Raw genomic sequence first — 10,355 nt, 5'->3', positions numbered from 1 at the left:
ATTTCACATGCTGTTGTGCACATTCAACTTTGTACAGAACGAAACATTCAATGAGAATATTTCATTTATTCAGATCTAGGGTGTGTTGTTTAAGTGTTTTTGCTGAATTTGAAAATTAAGGGATACTAGGATAGATCTATTTCGGCCTTGTTCTGGCCTCATCAGCTAGCCATAACTTCACTGGGATTTGAACTTGTATATAGAAACATAGAAACATAGAAGTCTGACGGCAGTAAAAGACCTCATGGTCCATCTAGACTGCCCTTATACTATTTTCTGTATTTTATCTTAGGATGGATATATGTTTATCCCAGGCATGTTTAAATTCAGTTACTGTGGATTTATCTACCACGTCTGCTGGAAGTTTGTTCCAAGGATCTACTACTCTTTCAGTAAAATAATATTTTCTCATGTTGCTTTTGATCTTTCCCCCAACTAACTTCAGATTGTGTCCCCTTGTTCTTGTGTTCACTTTCCTATTAAAAACACTTCCCTCCTGGACCTTATTTAACCCTTTAACATATTTAAATGTATCGATCATGTCCCCCCCTTTTCCTTCTGTCCTCCAGACTATGCAGATTGAGTTCATTAAGTCTTTCCTGATACGTTTTATGCTTAAGACCTTCCACCATTCTTCTTATATATATATAAGTATGTATATACATACATACATACATACATACACATACATAGAGAGAGGGGGGTGATAGATATATGATAGATGAATAGAGAGAGAGATGATAAAGAGATGTAGAGATAGCTAGATATCCCCTTTATCCAATGAAATCTACAACTGCCTTTTGCAAGGCAATCTCTCAGCTTCTGTTGGGTAACTAAAAATTCTGTTTTGGGTTACAGCCAGCATCAGTTGTCTTTCTATTCCGAGTACTTTTTAAAAAAATCTCTTTACCTTTTCTTCTTTTTTCAATTTACAAGATGGGAGAAGGAGAGAAGAAAAAGGGGAAAATCTGAGTAACGCAGGGTATGGTTTGAAAGCCTTCCTTTTCCTCCCTCTCCCCCTCCCCTTTCCCCCTTCTCTCCCTTTGATTAATAGATCCATGTGGCTAACGGCCTGACATATGGTGCGCGAAGCAGCTTGAGACGCTACCTTAGGCATCCCCTACGGCCATTAACATATTAGAGGCTTCTGTGCAGTCAGACAGTCAGACTTCATCTCCAGCCCAGCGCAGGAAGGCTAAACCCCAGAGCTGTTGGATGCAGGCTTTCAATAATGCATCAGGCTAACGCCCCCCCCCCTCCGCCCGTTCTAAGGGAGCTGTTCTTGGTGCTGAAGCTCAAGTGTGACCAACTAATCAGCTCAGGCAACAAAGAGCCACCAAGGTTTCATAAACCGGGGACGAAAGGGGGTGGTTTCCACACGAGCATGCTTACGCACATGTGCATTATTGGGAGCGTTATGGACTAGCCAACCATTTTGCATAACTGCATATAAATACCACATCCGTACCACTGAGTAGTCTTTCATATCTGGCTTGAGTAAATGCCCGTATTCTATGGGCACAGCCAATGTGTTGCCTCTCTGTCTAAATAGGGAGGGTAGAGGAAGGTAAATCTGGGACTATGTCAGAATGGAAGGGAAGATTGTCTGTGATCCCACCTGAAATTTTTGATTTGGAAAGAAATACGTAGTAGAACAGGGATGTCAAACTCGCGGCCTACAGGCCTGATGCATCACGCGTTGGCCATGGCCACTCCCATTTTAGTGAAGTTTGTTTATTTGTTTGTTTATTTATTTATTATTATTATTATTATTATTATTATTATTATTATTATTTATTGGATTTGTATGCCACCCCTCTCCGCAGACTCGTGGCGGCTAACAACAATTTATTTATTTGTTTGTTTGTTTACTTATTTACCTATTTACTTATTTACTTATTTACTTACTTACTTACTTACTTACTTACTTACTTACTTACTTACTTACCTACTTACTTACTTATTCAATTTTTTTTTAATGCCACCCTTCTCTTTAGACTCAAGGTGGCTTACAACATGTTAGCAATAGCACTTTTTAACAGAGCCAGCATACTGCCCCCATAATCCGGGTCCTCATTTTACCCACGTCAGAAGGATAGAAGGCTGAATCAACCTTGAGCCGGTGATGAGATTTGAACTGCTGACCTGCAGATCTAGCAGTCAGCTTTACAGCAGTCTACCCACTGAGCCACCTCGGTATGTGACATATCGGTTGTGATATGTCACGTGATGATAATGTGTCATTGCGAGTTTGATACCTCTGTAGTAGAGGGAACATTTCTTGTTGTTTTAAAGAATTATTTTCCAAAATCGAAAGGAACCAAACAGACACCATGGGAAGATAGGCGAGTAAAATAAGGATACATCTGTTCCCATGCTCTATACATAAATAGGAACATAGGAATAGAAATATTCTTTATTGGCCACGTGTGATTAGACACACAAGGAATTTGTCTCTGGTGCTTAAGCACTCAGTGTACATACAAACAACAACACAGTGGTGAATTGGAGGTCATAAATTATAAGATACAATCCTAAATTGTATCTTATCCAAAATCCAAACAACAATTGATAAATCATAAGATGGGGGAAGGTTGTAGGAAAGAGGAAAAAGATGAGAAGATGAGAAAATTGACTGCTGTGTGTATATGATTCTTTTAAAGCTATTATTTATCATTATCACTGATTTTATTATATATTTGTGATTATAGTTTGATATTATTGCATTGGTCAAATTTGTTAGCTGCTCTGAGCCCGCTTTGGAATGAGCGGCATATAAATACAATAAATAAATAAATAAAATGTCTACTCACTAAATTTCCCAACGTATTTGTTATCCTGATATTAAGAGTGAATTGCAAAGCCAACAAACACAAAATATTTACCTATAAATCTACAAACATTAAAACAATTTATTTGGATCAATTTTACAGTTACTGGCTTCTTTGTCCAATCCACATTGATTGCTTATGATAGAGGCCTCAGGTTTTCAGCCTTATTAAAGGAGAAGGGTGGCGTAGAAATCTGATAGACAGACAGACAGACAGACAGACAGAGACAGACAGACAGACAGACAGAAACAGACAGACAGACAGACAGACAGACAAGATAGATGGATGGATGGATGGATGATGCAGCTTAGGTCATGAGGCATCAACTATAGATTTCTCACTATAGAGAGAGAGGGGCGGCATACAAATCTAACAAATAATAATAATAATAATAATAATAATAATAATAATAATAATAATAATAATAATAACAAATGCTGCAATGACAATGTTGGTAGTTACGATTAGAAGTGTATGCGTACGTATATTTAACATGCCATGTTTACCCAAAATAAGACCCTGCCTTATATATGTCCTATGTTTTTGTCTCCAAAAAAAAGGACTTATTTTCAGGGGGTTCTTCACCTCACTTGTATGCATTGCCCCCTAGCCTCCTTTTCATTGTTAGAGGCCTTCAGCAATTTTTTCTATGGCCAGCAAGGCTTTTCTGAATGCCTCAGCAGCTGATAACAGAGCTCTGGATCAATCCGGAGCTCTGTTATCGATTACAGAGGTCTTCAGGAAAGCCTTGCTGGATGCAATAGAAGTGGGCCAGCAAGGCAGGTGTCAGTGTATGCAACTGTCCAATGGTAGGTAGTAGGGCAGCTGCCCCATTCCCCGATCCCAGCTTAATTTTTACCCGTGCACCCTGGAGTGGGTGGGGCTTATTTAGGGGGTAGGGCTTATACTGGGCACACATGTAAAAATCAAGCTAGGAATTATTTTTAGGCTAAGACAATAGAATAGGCATAAAACCTATCAGGAAAGACTTAATGAACTCAATCTGTATAGTCTGGAGGACAGAAGGAAAAGGGGGGACATGATCGAAACATTTAAATATATTAAAGGGTTAAATAAGGTTCAGGAGGGAAGTGTTTTTAATAGGAAAGTGAACACAAGAACAAGGGGACACAATCTGAAGTTAGTTGGGGGAAAGATCAAAAGCAACATGAGAAAATATTATTTTACTGAAAGAGTAGTAGATCCTTGGAACAAACTTCCAGCAGACGTGGTAGATAAATCCACACTAACTGAATTTAAACATGCCTGGGATAAACATATATCCATCCTAAGATAAAATACAGAAAATAGTATAAGGGCAGACTAGATGGACCATGAGGTCTTTTTCTGCCGTCAGACTTCTATGTTTCTAATAGAATAGAATAGAATAGAATAGAATAGAATAGAACAGAATATAATTTTATTGGCCAAGTGTGATTGAACACACAAGGAATTTGTCTTTGGTACAGATGCTCTCAGTGTACATAAAAGAAAAATATACATTTGTCAAGAATGATGAAGTACAACACTTATTGATTGTCATAGGGTACAAATATGCAATCAGGAAACAATCAATATTAATATAAATCGTAAGAATACAAGCAACAAGATACAGTCATATAGTCATAAGTGAGAGGGAATGGGTGATAGGAATGATGAGGAAAAAACTAATAGTAATAGTGGTACAGACTTAGTAAATAGTTTGACAGTGTTGAGGGAATTATTTGGTTAGCAGAGTGATGTCATTTGGGAAAAAACTGCTTGTTTTTAACGATATAAAATAATCAAATAATATAAATAATATAAAAATAAAAACGGTTATATTTGGGGAAACACAGTAGATCAAAAGGTTTTGCTACATCCATTTCCAGTTTCCCCTGTACTGGCCATTTTGAACGAGTTGGTGGCTTAGTGTATCCTAGGAAAACACAACTATTTTAAATAGCTGAGAAAAAGAGAAAGTTTCTGGAAAATCTTGCTGATGCGGAGGCATTTTACCCAACGCGTGGAGTACAAGAGAGAAAGTTGTTCCATTTTTCCCTTGACAAAAAAGCATGTGCTTTTTTTTCTCCTGTAGGTCGATGAATATGCACGCCTAATTTAACTCTAATACTTCTGAAACAAGGCTGTACAACCTGACCTTCCTTCAAATCCTTGGGGCAGGCCCTCTTTGCTTTTCCCAAAGTTGCCGCCAGAGTTTAATTTTTAATACGACCAAACGGAGGAAGCATTAAAGAAACAAGGCGGTAATCATATTAGGCTTGATTTAGGCGAACTACATCGCCTAAAACACGATCTAAGTATTGCCCACAAGATCATATGCTGCAATGTTCTACCTGTCAATGACTATTTCAGCTTCAATTGCAACAACACAAGAGCACGCAACAGATTCAAACTTAATATTAACCGCTTCAAACTTGACTGTAAAAAAATATGACTTCAGCAACCGAGTTGTCGAAGCCTGGAACTCATTACCTGACTCAGTAGTGTCAACCCCTAACCCCCAACATTTTTAACTTAAACTATCCACGATTGACATCTCCAGGTTTCTTAGAGGTCAGTAAGGGGTGTGCATAAGTGCACCAGTGTGCCTTCCGTCCCCTGTCCAATTGTCTCTCCTTATCTCATTTATCTTTTCTTCCTTTCAAATATGTTCACCTATACTTTTATATCTTTTCTTCTATTCGTTTCTTTACTTATATTATTACATATCTTTCTCTTCAATGTGTATGACGTATTGGATTAAATAAATAAAAAATAAAAAAATAAAAAATGATTCCTGAGGATGTTTAGGCAATTCTCTTGATGGGCTAGAGGAATGGCAGGCTCTTGGTTTTCTTGAAGCATGCTTTTTCTTGGCTCTTCTCAACTTAGAATTAAGGAGAAATTTCTTCAAAGTGGAACGCCTTCGCTCCAGAAGTTGTGGGAGCTCCAACCGTGGAAGTTTTTAAAAAAGAAATCCATGAGCGTGGGTTTTGGACTAGAAGACCTCCAAGATCCCAACTCTTTATTCTGTTACGATTGGGTCAAGCGCTTCCTTGAAGATCAGACAATATCATCTATGGGCAATCACCTGCTGAAGCCATGATCATAATAGTAGTGTTTAATGAACTTAGCTATAATTAAAGTAGATAGAATGGAATAGGAATAAGAATAAGAATAGGAATAGGGAGAGGAAGAGGATTAAGAAGAGGAAGAGGAAATAATTGAATAGAATGGAGGAGAGGGGAGAGGAGAGGAGTGGAATGGAGTTGAGTAGAGTAGAACAGAACAGAACAGGAACAGGAACAGGAACAGGAACAGGAACAGGAACAATCAATCAATCAATCAATCAATCAATCAATAAACAAACAAACAAACAAACAAACAAACAAACAAACAGGAACAGGAATAGAATATTAGGATAGGACAAGGACAAGGAAAGGACAGGGACAGGACAGAATAGGAATAACAGAATTGGAAGGGACATTGGAGGTCTTCTAGTCCAAACCCCTGTTTAGGCAGGAAACCCTACACCGCTTCAAACAAATTGTTCTTCAATCTCTTTTTTAAAACTTCCAGTATTGGAGCATTCACAACTTCTGGAGGCAATTAATTGTTCTCATTGCCAGGAAATTTATCCTTAGTTCTAGGTTGCTTCTCTCCTTGTTTAGTCTTCACCCATGGCTTCTTGTCCTACCCTCAGGTGCTTTGGATAATAGGTGGAAATCCACCCACCTTTCTTTGTGGCGGCCCCTGAGATATTGGAAGACTGCTATCACGTAACCCCTAGTCCTTCTTTTTATAAACTACACATAGACAGGTTGACTCAGCCTTCCATCCTTCCGAACTGGGTAAAATGAGGACCTGGATTGTGGGGGCAATAGCCTAGCTCTGTTAAAAAAGTGCTATTGCTAACATGTTGTAAGCCGCCCTGAGTCTAAGGAGAAGGGTGGCATAAAAATCAAATACAGTGATCCCCCGGTTATTGCGTCCCCGACCATTGCGAACAGGGTAATTTGCGATTTTTCAACCCGGAAGTCAAAACACCATCTGCGCATGTGTGCCCTTTTTTCTATGGGCACGCATGCGTAGATGGCGCCCGGCAGATCAGCTGCTGGGCGGCTTCCCTGGGTCTTCCCCCTCTTGCTGGCGGGAGGGCGAGCAGCGGGCATCAGCAAGGAGTTTCCCCACCGCCCACGCAAATTCCTCACTGCCGCCAGCCCTTCGCCCACCCACACCGTTCATTCTCGACGCTTTCGAGCTGAGTCCTGAAGCGAATTCGCTTCAGGACTCAGCTCGAAAGCGGCGAGAGCGAGCGCGGACAAGCCGTTCGCTGGCGCTAGCTCTCGCCGCTTTCGAGCTGAGTCCTGAAGCGAATTCGCTTCAGGACTCAGCTCGAAAGCGGCGAGAGCGAGCGCGGACAAGCCGTTCGCTGGCGCTAGCTCTTGCCGCTTTCGAGCTGAGTCCTGAAGCGAATTCGCTTCAGGACTCAGCTCGAAAGCGGCGAGAGTGAGCGCCAGCGAACGGCTTGTCCGCCGCCTGCCTGCCCGCTAGCGAGGAGCCGAAGATTGGGGGCGGCACGGCTGTTTTAAAACGTCGCCACCGGCATGGGGGGCTTGCCAGCACCCCCCGGACCCCCAACCCGGGTTTGGGGGGCTGCTAGAAAGCCCCCCATGCCGGCGGCGACGTTTTAAAACAGCCGCGCCGCCCCCAATCTTCGGCTTCTCGCTAGCGCTGCGGAAGTTAAAAACACCATCTGCACATGCGCAGATGGTGTTTTTACTTCCGCAGCGCTACTTCGCGAAAACCCGCTCGTTGCGGGGGGTCCTGGAACGGAACCCTCGCAACGAGCGGGGGATCACTGTAAATAAATAAACAAACAAACAAACAAATAAATAAATACCCAGTTCCTTTATACGTTTGTTGTTCTTTATACGTTTGTTGTTCTAATCATCTTTGTTGTTCTTCTCTGCACATCTTCCTGGAGTCTCAAAACTGGATGCAATAGTCCAAGTGTGGTCTTATCGGGCATTGTAAAGAGGTATTACTGGTAACAGTTCACGTGGTTTTTATTCTATCCCTTCATTAATGCAGCCTAGAACCGCTCCAGGAGTATTTGCAGATAATGCGATTCTCTGCTTTGCTTCCAAGATAAATTCCATCTCCTACTTCCATAGTTCTTCAGATGAACCTACTTGGTGCTCACATTTATTTCCCCACGCATCCCAAAGAACTATCTTCCAAAGCAGGCTTAGGTTAACAGAGAGGGGCCGATCCCACATCACCCAGTGAGTTTTCATGGCTGAGAATAAAAGGGAGAAGTGGGGGTCTCTCACTCCTTATGCAGCACTTTAACTACTATGTCAAACTATCTGGTATGTGTGTGAATCTGTCTGTATAAAGGATGAAGAGTTTTGTTCGCAGTCTCTTAAAGACAAAGGCATATATTATAATGGAAACGTTTGGAAATCCGCTTCTGCTTTCTTCTTAAATGATACCTACACACAAACATAAACACACAAAAACAAATAAACATACAATATACAGAGAAGCAGTATTACTAGTTGAGAAGCAATATTGTTTGCTGAGATAGTGCTCCATCTTCAGGCTAAACTTTGAAACAAATTTTTACATAGAAACATAGAAGACTGTCGGCAGAAAAAGACCTCATGGTCCATCTAGTCTGCCCTTATACTATTTTTTGTATTTTATCTTAGGATGGATATATGTTTATCCCAGGCATGTTTAAATTCAGTTCCTGTGGATTTACCAACCACATCTGCTGGAAGTTTGTTCCAAGGATCTACTACTCTTTCAGTAAAATAATATTTTCTCATGTTGCTTTTGATCTTTGCCCCAACTAACTTCAGATTGTGTCCCCTTGTTCTTGTGTTCACTTTCCTATAAAAAACACTTCCCTCCTGGATCTTATTTAACCCTTTAACATATTTAAATGTTTTGATCATGTCCCTCCTTTTCCTTCTGTCCTCCAGACTGTACAGATTGAGTTCATTAAGTCTTTCCTGATACATTTTATGCTTAAGACCTTCCACCATTCTTGTAGCCTGTCTTTGGACCCATTCAATTTTGTCAATATCTTTTTGTAGGTGAGGTCTCCAGAACTGAACACAGTATTCCAAATGTGGTCTCACCAGCACTTTTTTTAAAACTCCCTTTTTCAAAACATTTGTCCATGTCTTTTGTCTTTTTGCAAACTGCTGAGAAAGTCCCAACAATGACCCTCTGAGAAGAATATCCTACTCCACCCTGGGGGTCCTTTGCAATGTGTCTAGGATAGGGGTCTCCAACTGGCTAATACCACCTCTGGATGACCCCAGAGTGGGTTGGGAATGAAGTTTTTGCAATATCCTTTTCCTGCCATGCTCACCAAGCCACACCATGACCCCTAAGCCATGCCCACAGAACCAGGGATGGACAGCAGGCAAGATGGAGTAGAACGCAGTTCCACCAGTGGAAATGAAGATCCGTGCACAGCTCCAACTGATCGGCAGCTGTCACATCCTGGATTACTGGTCTTGGTTGGGCTCTTCTTTTTCCCCTGCTGCTGCTGCTACTACTATGTCTGCGCTCCTTGCTTTTTTCCTCTTTCCTCCTTTCTGGCCTCGGATGAGCTTCCTTCTCTCCTGCCCGACTCCCCTCCAGGCTCACACAGCCACCTCCCACCAGAGGTGCAAGCAGAAGGTGTGAATGGAAACGGCACTGGCAGCATTTATGCTTCTAGCAGCACCCGTTTGTACCCCTCTCTGTTAGCGAACCAGGAAAGAGAGTGCGGGAAACGCAAAGCAAATTGTCACCCTAGCGAGAGACACTGGTAAGGTTGTAAGCCGAGGACTTAACAGTTCACGAACAATGATGATCGTTCAAGTCACTCCCGTCTGATCACATGGCCGGCAAGCCACTCCTACCCCAGTCACATGACCATTAAGCCACACCCACAAATGAACCACACCCACAGTGTGGCAGTAAAAGTTTTGGCTGCCCATTACTGCAAAGAACCGATAGTAAAAAAAAAAATGGATTTCACCATTGGAGGGTAAACACAGTGGTGTGTTTATTTACACCCTTAAAGATCTCTTAGAATTGGGTTGAAGTTTACAGAAGACAGTCCAGAAGTTTTAAAGTTGCCAAGGTTGGAAAACCCTAGTCCGGGAGGCTTATTGAAACCTAGCAGTGTCTTATCAAGGCAGTTTGACACACAACCCACTTTTTTCTCATGTTTTTGGAGTTAATTTTTTTTCGCCACTCAAAAACATGTACAATGTCATATACCTTCTGTTGTGGTTCCGTCTGAGGCCCCTCAGGGAACGGCTGATCTTCTGTCGGTTTCCAGCTCAGAGGGAGAGGATGAGGAACAGGAGGTGCAGGCAGACGAGGAGGAGGAATCCCAGGCTGAAGAAGAGGGAGGACAGCCAGAGTCCCCCCAGAGGGAGCTCTCCCCAGCAAGCAGCCTGGATTCCTTAGAGGAAAATGCACAAGCCATAATTGATCTGCGACAGAGAAGAGCTACACAGCGAAGGGACC

The sequence above is a fragment of the Erythrolamprus reginae genome, chromosome 4, assembly GCF_031021105.1.
Source record: "Erythrolamprus reginae isolate rEryReg1 chromosome 4, rEryReg1.hap1, whole genome shotgun sequence".
Lineage (NCBI taxonomy): Eukaryota > Metazoa > Chordata > Lepidosauria > Squamata > Dipsadidae > Erythrolamprus > Erythrolamprus reginae.
This window is presented reverse-complemented; position numbering follows the sequence as displayed.